General features: G+C 37.5%; 1 long non-coding RNA gene and 3 other non-coding genes across 4 annotated transcripts; 1 reads left to right on the top strand and 3 right to left on the bottom strand.

Annotated features, from left to right (window-relative positions):
* Positions 1 to 3,384: 3,384 nt before the first annotated feature.
* Positions 3,385 to 3,457, bottom strand: trnaa-agc (transfer RNA alanine (anticodon AGC)). Its single transcript has one exon. It is a non-coding gene; the product is annotated as a tRNA-Ala (tRNA).
* Positions 3,458 to 7,112: 3,655 nt separating this feature from the next.
* LOC129375349 (uncharacterized) lies at positions 7,113 to 8,098 on the top strand. Its single transcript, XR_008607620.1, has 3 exons — positions 7,113 to 7,171; positions 7,693 to 7,850; positions 7,984 to 8,098. It is a non-coding gene; the product is annotated as an uncharacterized LOC129375349 (long non-coding RNA).
* Positions 8,099 to 21,756: 13,658 nt separating this feature from the next.
* trnaa-agc (transfer RNA alanine (anticodon AGC)) lies at positions 21,757 to 21,829 on the bottom strand. The gene has a single exon. It is a non-coding gene; the product is annotated as a tRNA-Ala (tRNA).
* A 115-nt stretch (positions 21,830 to 21,944) lies between these two features.
* Positions 21,945 to 22,032, bottom strand: trnay-gua (transfer RNA tyrosine (anticodon GUA)). The gene is given in 2 exon segments: positions 21,945 to 21,980; positions 21,996 to 22,032. It is a non-coding gene; the product is annotated as a tRNA-Tyr (tRNA).
* Between the last annotated feature and the right edge of the window lie 104 nt (positions 22,033 to 22,136).

Here is a 22,136-nt window from a genome sequence, read left to right as displayed (position 1 = left end):
TTGGTCTCTTCTCTGCTCTTTATCAAGTCAGCGTTATATTTAGCATTGAGCTCCTGGAATGACCTCTGGAGCTCCTTCAGTTCTTCTTCCAATGCCTTATTTTTCTCTTTCTCTTCATGCAGTTCGTCCATAAATGCTTCAACAGTGTGAAAGCAGGAGACCCTCACTTGTTCGTATTTCTGCTGAATTTCCTCTTTCTCATATCTTAATTTCAAGCTGAGCCTGAGAAGCTATCACATCAAATTTCAGGACTTCCACGTCTCTGAACTTCTGCAGGCTTTCCAGTTCGGCCTTCGCTCTGCAGGCCTGATCAAAATAGCCGACTTTCAGTTCCTCCTGCTTCTTGAGTTGAAACTCCATTTCTTGGAGCTCTTCCTCCAGCTTCTCTCTCACTGCAATCCTTTCGGCCTTTTCTTTGTTCAAAAGGCCATTCAGTCGATAGATCTCTTTTTCCATATCATCAGGGTTGGCAGTAGAGCTCCTGCCTTGGGGGTTGGTGGTTTCCCCTCCTTGGATAAATCCCATCATCGTTGATCTTGCTGTTTGCTGAGACATTTTCTCAAACACTATCAATGAAATCGTCAATAAAATATCTCAAAGAGTTTGCGAGCGTCTGAACTGGTCGTAGTATTGCGAGCAATGACAAATATGCAGAATTGTGTTACATACATTCTGCAGTTGATGACATCACAGACGGCATCGCCAGTGACATCACAGAATCTCCCTTTGCTGGCGGTGTGACATCATTCCACCTCCAAATATCTTTTTTTACAGTCAAAATAGTCCATGATTCTCTTGTCTTATGTCAGGGACATCAAACTCATTTCCATTTGGGCCCAGATCAAATCTGAATGTTTGTGCCAGTTGCATTGATAAAAAACCAATTCAATTGTTAAAATATCAATGAATAGGTGTTTCAGCATTCAATAAGTGTTTAAAATAAAATATTGAACATCTTTTCACACTATCAGTCCGTTTGTGATTGTTCAGACTTTTGCAGCATCACTCTTTGGAGATAAAAATGAACTAAAATAATCAAATGTATCTTTAAGACTCCCAGTGATCTTGGAGTTTCCCAACAAGACATTGTTGACTGTTTTAACCTTTCACCTCTTCGCCTGCTTTGGTCACATGAGCTGCAGACTAGCAGACAAACTTTAATAAAACTTTCAATGACGGGTAAAGTAGCAGGTTAATGGTGGTGAAACCAAAAACAACTCTGTCTCCACTGTTTGCTGAAAGAACATGAAAGATGGCGAGGAATATTTTAGTAGAGCATCCATCCTCACTTTTCATCAGTTTGAACCTCTGAGCTGATAAAGGTGTTTTTGTTGCTCTGGCAACTAACACATGCATTAGAAGTCATTTATTGATAGTACGATAATTATTCTTAACCAAATTAATAACATTTACCTTAGTATTCTAAGTGTATTTCTCGATGCACAAATAGTTGATATTGTTCAGAGATTAAAGGTTTATTATTGTCATATCAGCCACTGGCCACCAGGGGCTCCCAAAGCGCCCCAGCCTGGCTCCAGGCTGTAAAGTGGCCGTGTGGTTCAAACCACTTCAGCAAATTGAAACCACAATTACAAAAGCTCTATAACATGGACGAAAGCACAACAACATTAACGAAAGCGTTTTTATCACCAAGAACGTTCATGTTTTAAAAACACGTTAAAGCCAGAATAACTTCCGATTCAAAGTAAAAACGAGCCGCAGAGCAATCAGCGATTTCTTACGTCTCCATTGGGACATACCTGATCCGTTTCATCAACGTTGAATTATTTAGGCATCGAACAGAAGCTAAAAACTAAACAATGTGGATGTGCCAAAACTTAATTCAGCTGATACAGTGCAGTGTGAAAGTGAACCACACCGTTGAAAATGTAATAAATGCATCAATAAATAGCCATATGTGCCAAATATACATAACAGTAATCAGTCAAAAGTGGCCAGGTTTAAAAATAGTCTATGGAGCTAAAGCCCAAAGATTAGTTAATTTTAGTTAAAAGAATATAGAGTATGTTTATTGATCCCTTGTCACTGTTTGGCAACTATGTCCGTAATTCGCCAGTAGGGGTCAGTATCGCTCCACCAATGACAAAGAGAAACTGAGTTCTGAACTGTACCTGTAAAGTGAGCTATTTTGTGTTGCAGATCTGTAATCAAATCTATGTTGCGGCATCAACTGACCAATCTCTTCATTGTTTTCACTGAAACATATTGTTTATATATGTACCAGGTTTTATGAAGTTGATAGTATAGAGTAGAAGTGATTATACATGTATATAGTAGTACAAACTTATGACAGTTTAAGCATGTAAGTGCACTTATGTTAGCTTTTGGGGTTGACCCTGCGAAGACTAGTCATAAAGTCCCAAATGGGTCAAAGTTCATGTGAAGAGTAGCATCTCACTCCAGCCCAGGGCAATTAAAAGCAGCACAACAAAACACATTCTGAAGCATGATGGAGTCACTGACCGAAAAAAATGACATCAGTGTGATCGCAATGCATCATGGGGATTAGCTCAAATGGTAGAGCGCTCGCTTAGCATGCGAGAGGTAGCGGGATCGATGCCCGCATCCTCCAGCTTTTCGTTTTTTGTTTTTGTCTTTATTTTTTCGTTTACCTGCATTTTCATTGATGTTTGTTGACTTTTTTCATCCGAAACTGTTAAAAAAAATACTCCCAAGCTAGTTGTGTAGTTTTGCTGTGGAACCTACAATCAATCAATCACATTCACACATTGGTAGGGAGAACATAACGACATTTGTCGGTGCTAAATACTCAATGACTAATTTTTTTGCACTTTTCATTTATTAAAATTAGTCAAAATAGCGACACTTCTCTACACTCGCCAGTAATTCCTTCAAATCCGCATGAAATCCGTGGCAATAAACGCTTCATGACGGGAAAACCGCAGTGCATTCAACTAAAATGATGCGCTTTACCTGTAATTAAACAATGCACAATAATATATTAACAGTAATACGAGTGAAAGTTATAATACTGGCATATTTAAGAGAAGGAAATAAGATGGTGGAAGGTAATTAGTCAAAAGTAAGCCAAAGTAAGCCCACCAGCTCGGGATGTGTTTGGCTCGCCTGAACATGGATCGCGCACCGATTGGCCGTTTTCAAATTAAACATTTGAGCAGCAAACATTTTTGTCATTTCACTGCAAAAACAAAACATTACCACATAATCCCTGGTCTAGTCTCCTTACCTCCCAAAGAGGTAGTCGAAGGAATCGAAGCTCGTATCGTCTTCTGTCTTTCACTCGTATTACCTTTCATATTTTGTTGTGCATTGTTGGATTACAGGTAAGGGGCATTTATCGGAAGATCGGTTAGAAAAAAAACAGCTCTTGTGAAGAAAAATTGGAGGATGCGGGCATCGATCCCGCTACCTCTCGCATGCTAAGCGAGCGCTCTACCATTTGAGCTAATCCCCCATGATGCATTGCTCCGTCACTGCCTGTTTCAGCAAAATAAACCCAAAGTAAGCCCCCAACTAGCCAATTGATGTGCGCTTCATTTCCAGGTGGTCCAATCATGGCGTGCTGGTGGCTTACTTTTGACCAATCACCGTCCACCTCCTGGACCTTTAAACTCCGTTGACGACGAAGAGCTTGGATCATTTTTTCTAGAAATCTTTTATTTTTCTTTGCAATTGTTGAGTGTGTGACAGATTCCAGTTTATCTAGTTGACGTTGCGTGCATTTTTCATATTTGATCTTGTCTACCCCCGCAAAAAGAAAGAAAAATACAAATGCACTTTGTGTTGTAACATGATTACACCAATATGTTTTTAATCAATAAATGGATGGATTTTTTTGTCCGCCTATACGGGTTATTTCATTTGGAGAGATAAATTAGTCCAACAGTAAATCTTTTACTTCAGAATTAATTTTTCGACTGACAGATTACTCTACAATGAAATTACCAAGCAATAGCGTTTCAATTTATACAATGAATTCTGTTTATTAAAATCTGACATGCAGACAAAATTGGCATATTGAGCAAGGAAGCAAGAGCAGCTTCAACAAAATGCTGTAGAAGTGAGTGACTGAAACAAAAGACGCCATCATTAGTATAGCTGTAAAAACTGAATCTGCTGACTGGGTATCCTTCACCACAGACGACTCCCGTCTTCCTTTAAGTCTGAAAATGGCTCCTGAGTCGTGAGAACTGAGTCATTTCTGCTCCAAGTGCTCTCAAGCAGAATGGACTTGTTTATTTTTTTATTTTTGTTCATTCAAAGTCTGTAAAGCGATGGCAGCAGGGGAGCTTCCCGAGCTTCCTGTTGTATTTTCAGGCGTCACATGAAGTCGTCCGAGTCATAGCCATCCTGCAGAGAAGTAAAATACATATTCTGTAGGCAAAAAATTGTTTTTCTAACGGAATATCTACTGCTTTACAGCAGAAGTTTATTATTGCAGAGAATTTGTGACATTTTCATTTCTTACCTCATTAGTTTTCATGTTTTCACTCTTCATCAGTGATGTATAATTCCTGGAAAATAAAAAGAAAAGTTTAATTTATAATGATTAATCAGATTAATTGATTATTGAAATAATCATTAGCTGCAACTTTAGATTAAACAGTGGATTTTATTTGGAGTGGAATGAAAATCCAAAGAAAACTTCAAATATTTGTCTGTAAAAAAACATTTAAAACCCTTATTTCACTGTTAAGACACAAAATCTTACGAAGCAATTTTGTTCTAATTTCTACGGCAAATATCTTAGTAAACCTGAAATAAAACAAAACTAGCTGTCAAGCAACTTTTCAGCAATAGGAGCTTGTTTTAGGTCAATTATTCCTTAGTACAAATGGGACTATTTCCCTTATGACACGATATTTTTTCATGTTATAAGTGAAATAATCTGCTAATATGACTAGTTCTTTTTCATCTGTATTAAGGAATTATTGACTTAAAACAAGTTTCTATGAGAACTTGATGAGAACTTACTTAGTTCATCTTATTTTAAGTGTAGAAGGGTATTTGCATTAGAAACTACATTAAAAATACTTGCAAAATAATTTTTTTTTCTGTGTTCCTTCAAAATCACATTTATGCTCTCTATTTATACATGTTTATTTATGTTTTTTTTTCATCCGAAGCTGTTGCTACTTCCAAGTTATTTGTGTAGTTTTGCTGTGGAACCTACAATCAATCACATTCACACATTGGGAGAACATAACGACATTTGTCTTTTGCTGCTGAGGTGACAATAAGTCACCTCAGCATTAGAGCATTAGTATGGAAGCCCATTTCCGCCACTCTGTTAAAAAAATAAAATAAAATAATCTCATAATAATGAGAAAGTATCTCAAAATAATGAGATAGTATTTCAAAATAATGAGATAGTATTTCAAAAATAATGAGATAGTATCTCATTATAATGAGATCGTATCTCATTATAATGAGATAGTATCTCATTATAATGAGATAACTTGAGTTGGCCCTATAGTTTGAAATATGTTCAGCTTGATAGAAAGAAATGGATATTGATAACATCACTGAACAATACTTCAGAAGTGGTTTTACTAATCTTGAAATTTTGCGAGTTTTGGAAGAAACCCATAATGTCAAATTAAGTCTCCGGACACTGGAGAGAAGACTGCAAAAGAATCGCCTTTGGCGTAAAAAAAATAAGACAGATGTTGCAGAAGTGGCCTCTTTTATTGAGCATCTGGGAGACAGCACGGCTACAGGTGTATGCACCAGAAATGTTGGATGGCTGGCATAGTCACAGACAGGGAAACATTACGTCTTTTGATGCGCCTATTGGATCCCAACGGGGTTGACCTGCGTGCACAAAATCGCTTGAGACGACTCTTATATTTCAGTCGGGGACCAAACTATGTCTAGCACATCGATGGGTATGATAAATTAAAGCCTTATGGGATATGTATTAATGGATGCATAGATGACTTTTCAAGGAAAATGATCTGGCTCGAAGCATATAAGACTAATAGTGATCCTCACATTATTGTACTATTATACTATCTCATTATTTTGACATACTATCTCATTATAATGAGATACTATCTCATTATAATGAGATAGTATCTCATTATAATGAGATAGTATCTCATTATAATGAGATACCATCTCATTATTTTGAGATACTATCTCATTATATTGAGATACTATCTCATTATTTTGAGATACTATCTCATTATTGAGATACTATCTCATTATTTTGAGATACTATCTCATTATATTGAGATATCTCATTATTTTTGAGATACTATCTCATTATTTTGAGATACTATCTCATTATAATGAGATAATTTTATTTTATTTTATTAACAGAGTGGCGGAAAAGGGCTTCTATACATTAGAGTCTGAACTGAACATTCACTGTTTTACACTTTTTTATTTCTACTCCACTGCCCTAAAATAGACTATAAGGTTACGCTTAAAGCTGCTGCCATCTTTTACTATCATTATTAAACTTGTGGATTTATTAGTTTTAGGAAAGTAATCAATTCATGATGTCAGTGTGACAGGGTCTACAATATCACAATTTACTAAACTAACATGAAGCCAAACTGAAAAATATTTAATCATTTTCAGCAGAAATAACTTAGTTTATTTTTATTCGCACCACAGTGTTTAAATCACGGTGAGTTCTGGACTTTGATTAGGCCATCAAAGCACTTTGATTAGGCCATCAAAGCACTTTGATTCTTCACTTTCTGAGCTATTTTGCTGTAGATTGATTTCTGTGTGTGGGATTATTCTTCAGTTGATAATTTCACGGATACAGAACGAAAATGGATGTTGAAAAAAAAAAGCTCCAGAAAAGTGAAAAAAAAGTTTCTGTTTTAAAGAGGATCTGCACTGTAAAATGTAATATCTTACTCTAAAAGAAAAGTGACCTTAACTCATTCTAGCTTACTCTGTTGACTATACTAACCTAAACTTAGCAAAGACAACTTTCTACTGAGGCAAGTTATCAAACTCATCAGCACCAAGTAACCCGAACTTGGAGTTATGAGTGAGCAAGACGCATCTGCATAACCAGCAGAAAACTCGGCATCATTCGGCAGCTCTCGTTGAACGCACATGCGCAGTTGGCCACTGACGAGTGACGTGTTTGAAAGAACCGCCAAACTGTCAACAAGACGGCGGTTGCTGCAGCTAAGTTTTGTCGGTAAGTTCCACTGGTTTTTAGCAAACTTATATTTTTATCTCGGCCGTATAATTCATCCGTAAGTCCAGGTTTTGAGGTTAACTTTATGTGTAATGATTTAGCGATGCCTGGGATAAACGTTAATCGAAAATATGTTTATTTAGTGGCAAAACAAAAAAAAAAAAGGAAAAAGGATGAGGATAAAGATGTTGGCGGGATTAAAAAAAGCCTTTCATACTCATCAGCACCAAGTAACCCGAACTTGGAGTCATGAGTTTCAATACTAACTTTCGACCACACTGAAAGGCTTGTTTCTTTGTTCCTTGTGAAGTTCACTATAAGTGGTAGCCTATTATTAATATTTAAAAAAAGGAGTGGTCTTTTATGGGCGCATGCCCAACAGAGATAGCAAAATATGTTGCAATATCTCTTGTCTCTAGTTAACTTACAGAATTAGTTTCAGTGTCCTGCTAGTGAAAGTAGTCATGAGAGGTCCAACATCTCTATATGTTAAATATTAATTTGTCATACGTTCCTTTCAGATTCTGGCAGGGTTCTGTCGCTTGTCGAGCAAAAACCTGGATTCAAAATGTTTCACAGAACTTGACAAATACACCCCTCACGTCTTTGAGATTTTCAAGAGCAAGGGGGAAGTGTTGGCCAGAAACTTCAGATGTATCTGCAACAAGTCAGACCCCAGGTGAGTTTCTCAGATACAAAGTCATTATTTTATTATCATGTTGGGAACAAAATACACAACCCCACTGTGTATGCAGAGCTGTTAATTGATTCTTCTTTACCGTGTGTGATGTGTGTTTGATATGATTTTTCAGAGTGAAGATATTACCTCGAAGCGAACGGCAGTGCTCCGTGGCCTTCCTGTGATCCTTGGAGATGAGAATACAGACTTCAAGACATGGTTTGTAGGTCATCTTTATTACATTTTTATAATTCCACACTGCAGTATGTCCCACTTAATTCTGCTCCTTATGTGACTTTGATAGCTTTAGTTTTAGTTACTGTTCTTTCACTCAGCCTGAATTAGTGCTACTGTACTTCTTACATGATGCACTGATGAAATATTAAACATTTGTTTCCATTGAAACTGTTGTCTGTTGGCTCTTTGTTTCAATAACTTAACACTTTTGGTTCTTCTTACTTGAACATATCAAGGCAATCGGTTTCCTGATATTTTTCAAGTAATGTGAACGCTTAAATGTGTAAACATAACTTATTTTTATGAGTACTGCTTAATTGACATAACTCACAAATTGTAGTAGCCATAATTGACATTTTATAGTCAACCTTACTAATGATTTTGAGTTAACTGCACTCAAGTTTACTGCCATTATCTGAGTGGTGTAAACATAGTTATTTATAGCAATAACACCTTAAAAAGAATGAGCTACTTTATTTGGAGATTTTGAGGCAATTGGACAGTTAGGACATTGTTTAGTCCTAACTTTTTTTATGTAAAGTGAACTTCTTACGTTTTACAGTGTTGACAAAGAAAAATGTTTGAAACAAATAATATGGCCTTTAGAGACGGAACACAAATCATATAAATTGTCTTAAATTCCAGTTGAATCAGTTAAAATGTTTTAAAGTGCAGGCCAATCATCAGTGGACAGTAAAGAATCCAGTTGTAATGAAACATTTTGTCCTTTTCAAACCTCATTAGAAGAACAAATTTGTCTAATGCTAAACTTGGCTGGTCTGGTTTTTAGACTTCAATGGCAGCTACATTTATTTATTAAGTTTCACAGAAAAAGAAAACCATATCTATTTAACTTTCATTAATCAATTCTTTTTCCATTTGCAACAACAGCATAAAAAGAGTATTTAGGTTGTTGGTTCTGTTCTGAAAATGGAGGTTTAATCGTGACGTAAATCTACAAATTATTGTAAAAACAATAACTGATTACTACAGCTGCACTTTATATATTGAAATAAACATTTAATTTGAACCGTTAAATAGTTTTTAGTGAACTACAATTTTTAATCTGCTGTATTTCTTTAAATTCACATTCATATTCTTCCTGCATAATTTCGAGATCGTTCCTCTTTAGGTAAAAAAAAAAAGAATTTTGATTTTGATTCTGTTCAGCTGAATTAAGTTTTGGCACATCCACATTGTTTAGTTTCTGTTCGATGCCTGAATGATTCAACGTTAATGAAAAGGATCAGGTATGTCCCAGTGGGAGACCTAAGAAATCGCTCATTGCTCCGCGGCTCGTTTTTACTTTCAATCGGAAGTTATTCTGGCTTTAATGTGTTTTTTTAACAACATGAACGTTCTTGGTGATATAAAAACGCTTTCATTAATGTCATTGTGTTTCTGTTCATGTTATAGAGCTTTTGTAATTGTCGTTTCAATTTGAACCTCAGGGCCACCGTACAGCCTGGAGCCAGGCTGGGGCGCTTTGGGAGCCCCTGGTGGCCAGTGGCTGATATGACAATAAAAAACCTTTAATCCCTGAACAATATCAACTATTTGTGCATCGAGAAATACACTTAGCATGCTAAGGTAAATGTTATTTAATTTGGTTAAGAATAATTATCGTACTATCAATAAATGACTTCTAATGCATGTTGTTAGTTGCCAGAGCAACAATAACACCTTTATCAGCTCAGAGGTTCAAACTGATGAAAAGTGAGGATGGATGTTCTCTGCTAAAATATTCCTCGCCATCTTCCATGTTCTTTCAGCAAACAGTGGAGACAGAGTTGTTTTTGGTTTCACCACCATTAACCTGCTACTTACCCGCCATTGAAAGTTTTATTAAAGTTTGTCTGCTAGTCTGCAGCTCATGTGACCAAAGCAGGCGAAGAGGTGAAAGGTTAAAACAGTCAACATTGTCTTGTTGGGAAACCCCAAGATCACTGGGAGTCTTAAAAGATACATTTGATTATTTTAGTTCATTTTTATCTCCAAACAGTGGTGCTGCAAAAGTCTGAACAATCACAAACGGACTGATTAGTGTGAAAAGATGTTCAATATTATTTTATTTTAAACACTTATTGAATGCTGAAACACCTATTCATTGATATTTTAACAATTGAATTGGTTTTTATCAATGCAACCTGGCACAACATTCAGATTTTTGATCTGGGCCCAAATGGAAATGAGTTTGATGTCCCTGACATAAGACAAGAGAATCATGGACTATTTTGACTGTAAACAAGATATTTGGAGGTGGAATGATGTCACACCGCCAGCAAAGGAAGATTCTGTGATGTCACTGGCGATGCCGTCTGTGATGTCATCAACTGCAGAATTGTATGTAACACAATTCTGCATATTTGTCATTGCTCGCAATACTACTGACCAGTTCAGACGCTCGTAAACTCTTTAAGATATTTTATCGACGATTTCATTGATAGTGTTTGAGAAAATGTCTCAGCAAAGAGCAAGATCAACGATGATGGGATTTAATCCAAGGAGGGGAAACCACCAACACCCCCAAGGCAGGAGCTCTACTGCCAACCCTGATGATTTGGAAAAAGAGATCCATCGACTGAACGGCCTTTTGAACAAAGAAAAGGCCAAAAGGATTGCAGTGAGAGAGAAGCTGGAGGAAGAGCTCCAAGAAATGGAGTTCCAACTCAAGAAGCAGGAGGAACTGAAAGTCGGATATTTTGATCAGGCCTGCAGAGCGAAGGCCGAACTGGAAAGCCTGCAGAAGTTCAGAGACGTGGAAGTCCTGAAATTTGATGTGATAGCTTCTCAGGCTCAGATTGAAATCAAAGATATGGAGAAGGAGGAAATGCAGCAGAAATATGAACAAGTGAGGGTCTCCTGCTTTCACACTGTTGAAGCATTTATGGACGAACTGCATGAAGAGAAAGAGAAAAATAAGGCATTGGAAGAAGAAATGAAGGAGCTCCAGAGGTCATTCCAGGAGCTCAATGCTAAATATAACGCTGACTTGATAAAGAGGAGAGAAGAGACCAAGTCACAAACATTTTATGAGGAAAAGATTAGTGAGAAGCAGCGATTACTGGATATTGTGAAAACAGAGATGGAAATGATGAAGGTAGAAATGATAGGAAAATTTGAGTCAATGCAAGAATCTGAACAACTTTTACAGAGAGAATTGGAGGAATCTAAAAAATCGTATCATGATCTGACTTTGGTCCATGAGAAAGAAACCTCAATCCTGAAACGAGACCTGGAGCGATGCCAAGAGGAGCTAAGGCAAGAGAAAGAAGATCATTTACAAAAACTCTTAAAAATTAAGGAGCTGACCGACGAACTTAAAGCTGAGAGACAAAGTGCAGAAATCTTGAAGAAGCAAATAACAGAAGACAGGAGATTATACCTAGAGAACAGAGGAGAAAAAGAAGCTCATCGACATATTGGAAATGAAAAACACTGTCCTGCAAACATCAGTCGGCCATGTTGACCCGATTATTGATTCAAATGATAACATGGATTCAGACGAGGAACAACCTGGACAACCTGAACCAGAACCAGAACCAGAACCAGAACAAAAACCAGAACAAGAACCACAACCAGAACAAAAACCAGAACAAGAACCTGAACCAGAATCAGAACAAGAACCAGAACAAGATCCAGAACCAGAACAAGGACCAGAACAAGATCCAGAACCAGAGCCAGAACCAGAACAAGAACAAGAACCAGAACCAGAACGAGAACCAGAACAAAAACCAGAACAAGAACCTGAACCAGAACCAGAATCAGAACAAGAACCAGAACCAGAACAAGATCCAGAATCAGAACCAGAACAAGGACCAGAACCAGAACAAGATCCAGAACCAGAACCAGAGCCAGAACCAGAACGAGAACCAGAACAAAAACCAGAACAAGAACCAGAACCAGAACAAAAACCAGAACAAGAACCTGAACCAGAACCAGAATCAGAACAAGAACCAGAACAAGAACCAGAACCAGAACAAGAACCAGGACCAGGACCAGGACCAGGACCAGAACCAGAACCACAGCCAGGTTGTTCTAAGGACTCTGACACCATAGAGGAAATCGTGACTCAAGAAGAAAGTGATCTTCAGGATATAGATGGTAAAAAGAAACCGAAAAAAACTATCTGGAAAAGAATAAAAAAATTTCTTGGTTTTAAGTCAAAGAAAAACAAACAGTGAGAAGGATAAGAGATTCATTTGGTATTTATCTAAAACTTTATAGTTTTAAAGTTATAAAATTTTATGGTTTTAAAACTTTATAGTTTTAAAGTTTTAAAAGTTCTAAAACTTTATAGTTTTAAAGTTTTAAAAGTTCTAAAACTTTATAGTTTTAAAGTTTTAAAACTTTAAATTTCAAAACAAAGTTTTAAAGACAGGACTTTGTCTTTAAAAAGACAGTTTTTCCCCCGATTGACAAAATAGATCTTCCCAACCCAACAGAAAAATGGTGGGCAGCACGGTGGCGCAGCGGTTAGCGCTGCGTCTTCACAGAGACCATCTGTGTGGAGTTTGCATGGTCTCCCCGTGTTTGCGTGGGTTTTCCCCGGGCGCTCCGGTTCCCCCCACATCCCCTAAAACATGCAGGTCAGGTCAGTTGGTCGCTGCAAATCGTCCCCAAAACAGTTTATAAACTCCAACAATGTTCAGTTTTATTGTTAAACTTGTAAAATTAATTGGCATTTTCCCTCCATTTTCCAGCGGTCAGTTGAGAGAGTGGATAGAGGTTTGATAGTTTGGATAGCAGAGTTTGGATTGTGGTTATTTAGTCTGAGACAGTTAGTTTGGTGTTTGGAGTGTTTAAGAGAGAGAGAGAGAGAGATCGGAGATTTAGGAGCGTCTCTTTTCAAAGGCTGGAGAAGTAGTGTCAAAAACGAGGAATCATTTGAAACCAAAAACTGTGGAGAAATTGTTTCTTAATAAAAATGAATGAAATCATCCAAGTTACACAAGCATTAGCCTCTTCACCACCCCCTCTCTTGTTCCACAAGCACTTTCACTGTCCTCTGCCTGATGAAGCCATTTTTCACAGATAAACATTATTACACAACATGCCATATCACATGACACGGCTATTTGGAGAAAAATTACACAGAGAATACATTCAAACAATATTTTATTGTACACATATGTATGTACATAATTTATGTAGACAAATGATTTCGTCCTACACCTTTTGTGACGTCATTCCCAAGAGAAATAATAGACAAAAATTCAATGCATCACACGTGTTGAGATACAGCTGGCTGTGATTATACACCTGGCCAGTAGGTGGTTTCGTGAGCACATGAAGCTTCTAGAAATGAACCCTTTCTGAAACAGTTGGATCAAGCGGTTCAATGCCTCATGAAGCTTCATCTCACCATCACTACTTTTCATACCAAACATAAAAACCGTGATTTAACACGTTTGGACTTTTTCAGGTTCCAGTAAGATTAGAGTTAAATCTGTACATGGAATTAGATGATAATTGTAATCATAATTTAATAATCTGGACCGTGAAGAAGCCTAGAGTTGTTTTATCTTTGATAAAACAAGTTTTATCAAAGATAAAAGTTACTGTGTGATCTTTCTCTTTGTCTTTATTTACAATAACAAATTCAAGATAAACTGAACAAAAAAAAAGTGCAATTCAACATGAAAACTGTAGAAAAGGAAAAAAACAAGAACAATCCATGAAAGTATGAAAACAGAGAACTTAATCAGAAATCATTTCCATTACAGGAAGAAATCAATTCTTAGATAAATACTTTGTAATAAATATGAAGCTTTTGTGTTGTTGAGCTTATTGCTGTCTGCTTGTATAAAAGAGAAGAAAAACGGGCTGAGAAATGCCTAAATCAGTTTTTTAACCAGTTTTGTAGTCAGACTGCAAATTATGTTTTGTTTAGGACGTTACTTATCGGTTTTGTTTGTCAACCTGGGTTTAATTCCTAGTCCTGGGGAATCTGCTGCATGTCATTCCTTCCTTTCTCCTCCCAATTTCCTGTTCAACAACTGCAAAAATAACAGCTACTAGAACCTAAAACACTTTATTGGAGCCTAAAAAGTTTTTAAAAACTAAACAAATGGACCAAAAGTCAGAATATAATTACCTCCACATTGTGCTCGTTTCCTCATGTTAACAACTTTCTTCCATTGTCTCTCACTTTCTCTTTCCTTCATAGTTAACAGGTTATTTAATATACACACACATGCACACATTTACACTCCCATCATGCTTCAGAATGTGTTTTGTTGTGCTGCTTTTAATTGCCCTGGGCTGGAGTGAGATGCTACTCTTCACATGAACTTTGACCCATTTGGGACTTTATGACTAGTCTTCGCAGGGTCAACCCCAAAAGCTAACATAAGTGCACTTACATGCTTAAACTGTCATAAGTTTGTACTACTATATACATGTATAATCACTTCTACTCTATACTATCAACTTCATAAAACCTGGTACATATTATAAACAATATGTTTCAGTGAAAACAATGAAGAGATTGGTCAGTTGATGCCGCAACATAGATTTGATTACAGATCTGCAACACAAAATAGCTCAGTTTACAGGTACAGTTCAGAACTCAGTTTCTCTTTGTCATTGGTGGAGCGATACTGACCCCTACTGGCGAATTACGGACATAGTTGCCAAACAGTGACAAGGGATCAATAACACACTCTATATTCTTTTAACTAAAATTAACTAATCTTTGGGCTCTAGCTCCATAGACTATTTTTAAACCTGGCCACTTTTGACTGATTACTGTTATGTATATTTGGCACATATGGCTATTTATTGATGCATTTATTACATTTTCAACAGTGTGGTTCGCTTTCACACTGCACTGTGTCAGCTGAATTAAGTTTTGGCACATCCACATTGTTTAGTTTTTAGCTTCTGTTCGATGCCTAAATAATTCAACGTTGATGAAACGGATCAGGTATGTCCCAATGGGAGACGTAAGAAATCGCTGATTGCTCTGCGGCTCGTTTTTACTTTGAATCGGAAGTTATTCTGGCTTTAACGTGTTTTTAAAAAACATGAACGTTCTTGGTGATATAAAAACGCTTTCGTTAATGTTGTTGTGCTTTCGTCCATGTTATAGAGCTTTTGTAATTGTGGTTTCAATTTGCTGAAGTGGTTTGAACCACACGGCCACTTTACAGCCTGGAGCCAGGCTGGGGCGCTTTGGGAGCCCCTGGTGGCCAGTGGCTGATATGACAATAATAAACCTTTAATCTCTGAACAATATCAACTATTTGTGCATCGAGAAATACACTTAGCATGCTAAGGTGAATGTTATTTAATTTGGTTAAGAATAATTATCGTACTATCAATAAATGACTTCTAATGCATGTTGTTAGTTGCCAGAGCAACAATAACACCTTTATCAGCTCAGAGGTTCAAACTAATGAAAAGTGAGGATGGATGCTCTCTGCTAAAATATTCCTCGCCATCTTCCATGTTCTTTCAGCAAACAGTGGAGACAGAGTTGTTTTTGGTTTCACCACCATTAACCTGCTACTTTACCCGCCATTGAAAGTTTTATTAAAGTTTGTCTGCTAGTCTGCAGCTCATGTGACCAAAGCAGGCGAAGAGGTGAAAGGTTAAAACAGTCAACATTGTCTTGTTGGGAAACCCCAAGATCACTGGGAGTCTTAAAAGATACATTTGATTATTTTAGTTCATTTTTATCTCCAAACAGTGGTGCTGCAAAAGTCTGAACAATCACAAACGGACTGATTAGTGTGAAAAGATGTTCAATATTATTTTATTTTAATCACTTATTGAATGCTGAAACACCTATTCATTGATATTTTAACAATTGAATTGGTTTTTATCAATGCAACCTGGCACAACATTCAGATTTTTGATCTGGGCCCAAATGGAAATGAGTTTGATGTCCCTGACATAAGACAAGAGACTCATGGACTATTTTGACTGAAACAAGATATTTGGAGGTGGAATGATGTCACACCGCCAGCAAAGGAAGATTCTGTGATGTCACTGGCGATGCCGTCTGTGATGTCATCAACTGCAGAATTGTATGTAACACAATTCTGCATATTTGTCATTGCTCGCAATACTACTGACCAGTTCAGACGCTCGCAAACTCCTTAAGATATTTTATCGACGATTTTATTGATAGTGTTTGAGAAAATGTCTCAGCAAAGAGCAAGATCAACGATGATGGGATTTAATCCAAGGAGGGGAAACCACCAACACCCCCAAGGCAGGAGCTCTACTGCCAACCCTGATGATATGGAAAGAGAGATCCATCGACTGAACGGCCTTTTGAACAAAGAAAAGGCCAAAAGGATTGCAGTGAGAGAGAAGCTGGAGGAAGAGCTCCAAGAAATGGAGTTCCAACTCAAGAAGCAGGAGGAACTGAAAGTCGGATATTTTGATCAGGCCTGCAGAGCGAAGGCCGAACTGGAAAGCCTGCAGAAGTTCAGAGACGTGGAAGTCCTGAAATTTGATGTGATAGCTTCTCAGGCTCAGCTTGAAATTAAAGATATGGAGAAGGAGCAAATACAGCAACAATATGAACAAGTGAGGGTCTCCTGCTTTCACACTGTTGAAGCATTTATGGACGAACTGCATGAAGAGAAAGAGAAAAATAAGGCATTGGAAGAAGAACTGAAGGAGCTCCAGAGGTCATTCCAGGAGCTCAATGCTAAATATAATGCTGACTTGATAAAGAGCAGAGAAGAGACCAAGTCACAAACATTTTATGAGGAAAAGATTAGTGAAAAGCAGCGATTACTGGATATTGTGAAAACAGAGATGGAAATGATGAGGGTAGAAATGATAGGAAAATTTGAGTCAATGCAAGAATCAGAACAACTTTTGCAGAGAGAATTGGAGGAATCTAAAAAATCGTATCATGATCTGACTTTGGTCCATGAGAAAGAAATCTCAATCCTGAAACTAGACCTGGAGCGATGCCAACTGGAGCTAAGGCAAGAGAAAGAAGATCATTTAGAAAAACTCTTAAAAATTAAGGAGCTGACCGACGAACTTAAAGCCGAGAGACAAGGTGCAGAAATCTTGAAGAAGCAAATAACAGAAGACAGGAGATTATACCTAGAGAACACAGAGGAGAAAAAGAAGCACATCGACATACTGGAAATGAAAAACACTGTCCTGCAAAAAACATCAAAAGCTGAGATAAAATGCCTGCAGGAGAAACTGAGCAACGTCATGGAAGAAGTAAAAAAAGTGAACATTTTGTATCAAGACCTCTCCATCAGATATGAAAGAGACATCAGTTCACTTAAAAAATCAGCCGAACGAACCAACATAAAAGTTTTTCTGTGCAAAATATTGTTGAGTCTACAAACGATTTACCGTCAACCACCACGGCGAGTCCTCAAGAAGAAGAGGAAACATCAGTCGGCCATGTTGACCCGATTAATGATTCAAATGATAACATGGATTCAGACGAGGAACAACCTGGACAACCTGAACCAGAACCAGAACAAGAACCAGAACAAGAACCAGAACCAGAACAAGAACCAGAACAAGAACAAGAACCAGAACAAGAACCAGAACAAAAACCAGAACCAGAACCAAAACCAGAACCACAAAAACCAGAACCAGAAGAAAAACCAGAACAAGAACCAGAACCAGAACAAAAACCAGAACAAGAACCAGAACCAGAACAAAAACCAGAACAAGAACCAGAACAAAAACCACAACAAGAACCAGAACAAAAACCAGAACCAGAACAAAAACCAGAACCAGAACAAAAACCAGAACCAGAACAAGAACCAGAACCAGAACAAAAACCAGAACAAGAACCAGAACCAGAACAAGAACCAGAACAAAAACCACAACAAGAACCAGAACAAAAACCAGAACCAGAACAAAAACCAGAACCAGAACAAAAACCAGAACAAGAACCAGAACCAGAACAAAAACCAGAACAAGAACCAGAACAAAAACCAGAACAAGAACCAGAACAAAAACCAGAACCAGAACAAAAACCAGAACAAGAACCAGAACAAAAACCAGAACCAGAACAAAAACCAGAACAAGAACCAGAACAAAAACCAGAACAAAAACCAGAACAAGAACCAGAACAAAAACCAGAACAAGAACCAGAACCAGAACAAAAACCAGAACCAGAACAAAAACCAGAACCAGAACAAAAACCAGAACAAGAACCAGAACCAGAACAAAAACCAGAACCAGAACAAAAACCAGAACCAGAACAAAAACCAGAACAAAAACCAGAACAAAAACCAGAACCAGAACCAGAACAAAAACCAGAACAAGAACCAGAACCAGAACAAAAACCAGAACAAGAACCAGAACCAGAACAAAAACCAGAACAAGAACCAGAACAAAAACCAGAACCAGAACCACAGCCAGGTTGTTCTAAGGACTCTGACACCATTGAGGAAATCGTGACTCAAGAAGAAAGTGATCTTCAGGATATAGACGGTAAAAAGAAACCGAAAAAAACTATCTGGAAAAGAATAAAAAAATTTCTTGGTTTTAAGTCAAAGAAAAACAAACAGTGAGAAGGATAAGAGATTCATTTAGTATTTATCTAAAACTTTATAGTTTTAAAGTTATAAAATTTTATGGTTTTAAAACTTTATAGTTTTAAAGTTTTAAAACTTTATAGTTTTAAAGTTTTAAAACTTTAAAGTTTTAAAAGTTCTAAAACTTTATAGTTTTAAAGTTTTAAAACTTTAAAGTTATAAAGCAAAGTTTTAAAACTTTAAATTTTAAAACAAAGTTTTAAAGACAGAACTTTGTCTTTAAAAAGAGTTTTTCCCCCGATTGACAAAATAGATCCTCCCAACCCAACAGAAAAATGGTGGGCAGCACGGTGGCGCAGCGGTTAGCGCTGCGTCTTCACAGAGACCATCTGTGTGGAGTTTGCATGGTCTCCCCGTGTTTGCGTGGGTTTTCCCCGGGCGCTCCGGTTCCCCCCACATCCCCTAAAACATGCAGGTCAGGTCAGTTGGTCACTGCAAATCGTCCCCAAAACAGTTTATAAACTCCAACAATGTTCAGTTTTATTGTTAAACTTGTAAAATTAATTGGCATTTTCCCTCCACTGGTTTAGTGATAGAGGCTCATTACTGCAACACTCAGCTAAATATTTATAGCAACATGTTGATTAAAATTTCCTCTTTTCATAGAAATGATTTCTGTTTATTTTCACTGTACTTGTGCTTTCATGGTTTGACCTTTGGTTGACCTTTTCACATTAAATTGCCCTGAATTGTAGCTCGTTATGCTGCGTTTAAACCTGTATTTTAGAGAAGATTAGCAAAAGGATCATGCAGTGGCGTCTTTAGGACGACTGTGTCTCTGTGGGTAGATGGACCAGAAGGTTGTCGGTTCGATTTCAGCTTCCTCAGCCACATGTTGAGGTGCCATTGGGCAGGGCATTTAGCGGCAAGTTGCCCAGCGACCTGCATGTGGGTGTAAATGTGTGTGTGGGTGAATGTGACTGCAGTGTGAAGCGCTTTGAGTATCAGCATGACTAGCAAGTTCAGTCCATTTACCTTTGATAATAAATCCTGGTTTTCTTTTCATGCCAAACATAAAAAACGTGATTTAACACGTTTGGACTTTTTCAGGTTCCAGTTAAATTAAGATTAGAGTTAAATCTGTACATGGAATTAGATGATAATTGTAATCATAATTTAATAATCCGGACCGTAAAGAAGCCCAGAGTTATTTTATCTTTGATAAAACAGGTTTTATCAAAGATAAAAGTAACCGTGTGCCTAAATCAGTTTTTTATAGTCAGACTGCAAATTATGTTTTGTTTAGGACGTTACTTATCGGTTTTGTTTGTCAACCTGGGTTTAATACCCAGTCCTGGGGAATCTGCTGCATGTCATTCCTTCCTTTCTCCTCCCAGTTTCCTGTTCAACCACTGCAAAAATAACAGCTACTAGAACCTAAAACACTTTATTAGAGCCTGAAAAACTTTTAAAAACTAAAGAAATGGACCAAAAGTCAGAATATGATTACCTTCACATTGTGCTCGTTTCCTCATGTTAACAACTTTCTTCCATTGACGGTCAAAAAAAACAATTTGGAAAAGACTAAAAAAATTTATCTTATTTAAGAAGATAAAGAAACACAGAGTGAGAAGGATAAGGAAGATTAATTAGGATTATTATTAGAATAAAAGAAAGAGAAGAACTGAGGACCAAATGCAGGTTGTAGCCTCTGTGTTTGGGGCAAGTTTTAAAACTTTAAAACATTACACTTTTAAAATGTTAAAACCTTAAAGTTAAAAAACAAAAAAGAACAAAACAAAAAAAAACGTTAACATTGTAAAGTTTTGAACATGATGGGAGTCACTGACCAAAAATATCAGTGTGACCGCAATGCATCATGGGGGATTAGCTCAAATGGCGGGGCCCGATCTTTGAGCCCCGCCCCTCACGCTAAAATGACGCAAAAGGGGTCGAGTTTTCACAGACTCGTGAATGGTGTGTGCTTGGTTCGCATTTTAGCGTGTAATTGTAGTTCATAGATTTGAAATTGTTTATCTCAAGGTATCGAAGGCGGGTCGCGAACCAGCGACCCACAGGGTCGCGCCGGTCCTCTGCCACTTTGTGAAACCGCTCGCAGAAGCGCAGAATCTACGTCGGAATTTTGAGTCGTGGATTTTTTTTATTGTTTCGTTTCACCTTTACATACTTTTTATTTATTCTTTTGTATTGTTTATAATATGTATCAGGTTGAATTAAGTTCAGAGTGTAAAATACATATTTAAGTAAAATCAGTCACAATATGTACCTACATCGTAATATGATCTTATGAGAACTTAAGCTTTCTGACACCTCAGTGTAACTGCACTGTTAGGCTGCTCTTTGACCTTTCAAAGACTAGCCTGAAATCCCACAGGAGTCAAAGTTCAAGTGATGAGCAGCACCTTACCTGAGCCCCTGCTGTTCAGTAAACGTTGCATACTCCAGATCAAAACAACTAAAAGCAGCACAACAAAGTGATTCTGTGAACAGGTTTTATTCAGAGAAGAACACACTTCCACTTATAATGAATAGTATCTTGTACTATAAATTGGAGGAAAAAAATCACAATAAAAAATACACAAGTATAAATAAAAAGTACAAAAGATTTATTTTTATTTATTTATTTATTTATTTTTAGATATATTTTTACAGAATGAACATCCACCTATGGGGTAGGGGTTGCGGAGGTTGTGATGGTTGTGTTCAATAAATACTTCAATTACCCGTTTTGGTTATCAAAACAAAATAGTGTACAATCAGTTTTATAATAACAATAGCTATTGAAGTAAGTGCGAGCAGAGCATTATAAGCAGGCAAAATTGTACACAACAAAGAACAGTTCTCTGGGACTTTACCGTTCACGGCACAGAATCGCTGAAAAGAATCGAGTCGTTCATGAACGACACACAATGCTCTCAGCAGGTATGACTTGTCTTCCTCCGATTATAGAAGCATTCCCGGCGTTGTTTTCGTTTCATCTGTATCTTCAGTTTTTCTTTGAAGAAACCCGATTTTAAGCAATTTATTCATTGTTCTTTTTTTTTAGCACAATCTCCTGCTAAGCCCACCGCAGTGTTGCACTTCGCTATGGTGGGCTCACGTCACGGCAAATAAAGGGTCGTTTACATCCACTACCTTGCTGACCACTTTTCACAAGATGAAAAGTTTGGAGGATGCGGGCATCGATCCCGCTACCTCTCGCATGCTAAGCGAGCGCTCTACCATCTGAGCTAATCCCCCGTTGAAAACGCCTGACCACCGTAACAGACCCACAACAAAGCTGGACGCCAGGGTGCGTTCACATCTGCGCAAATAGCGATTCGATTTTATGGTTAACATTGCAAAATAAAACCCGTCCTTCGAGCCGGATTCGAACCAGCGACCTAAGGATTCCCACAATCTCTTCCTACAGTCCTCCGCTCTACCAACTGAGCTATCGAAGGGGACAATATGAAGGCACCAACTTTCACAGCACACCACTGATATCAATGAAGTGTGACTGTCTCCCTGGGACGATAATAGCTGTAATTATTCTGAGACATTGGAT

This window comes from Poeciliopsis prolifica, unplaced genomic scaffold (assembly GCF_027474105.1).
Source record: "Poeciliopsis prolifica strain line A6 unplaced genomic scaffold, Auburn_PproV2 SCAFFOLD039, whole genome shotgun sequence".
Lineage (NCBI taxonomy): Eukaryota > Metazoa > Chordata > Actinopteri > Cyprinodontiformes > Poeciliidae > Poeciliopsis > Poeciliopsis prolifica.
Note: the sequence above shows the minus strand (reverse complement) of the source record. Positions and strands in the feature narration are given on the sequence as shown.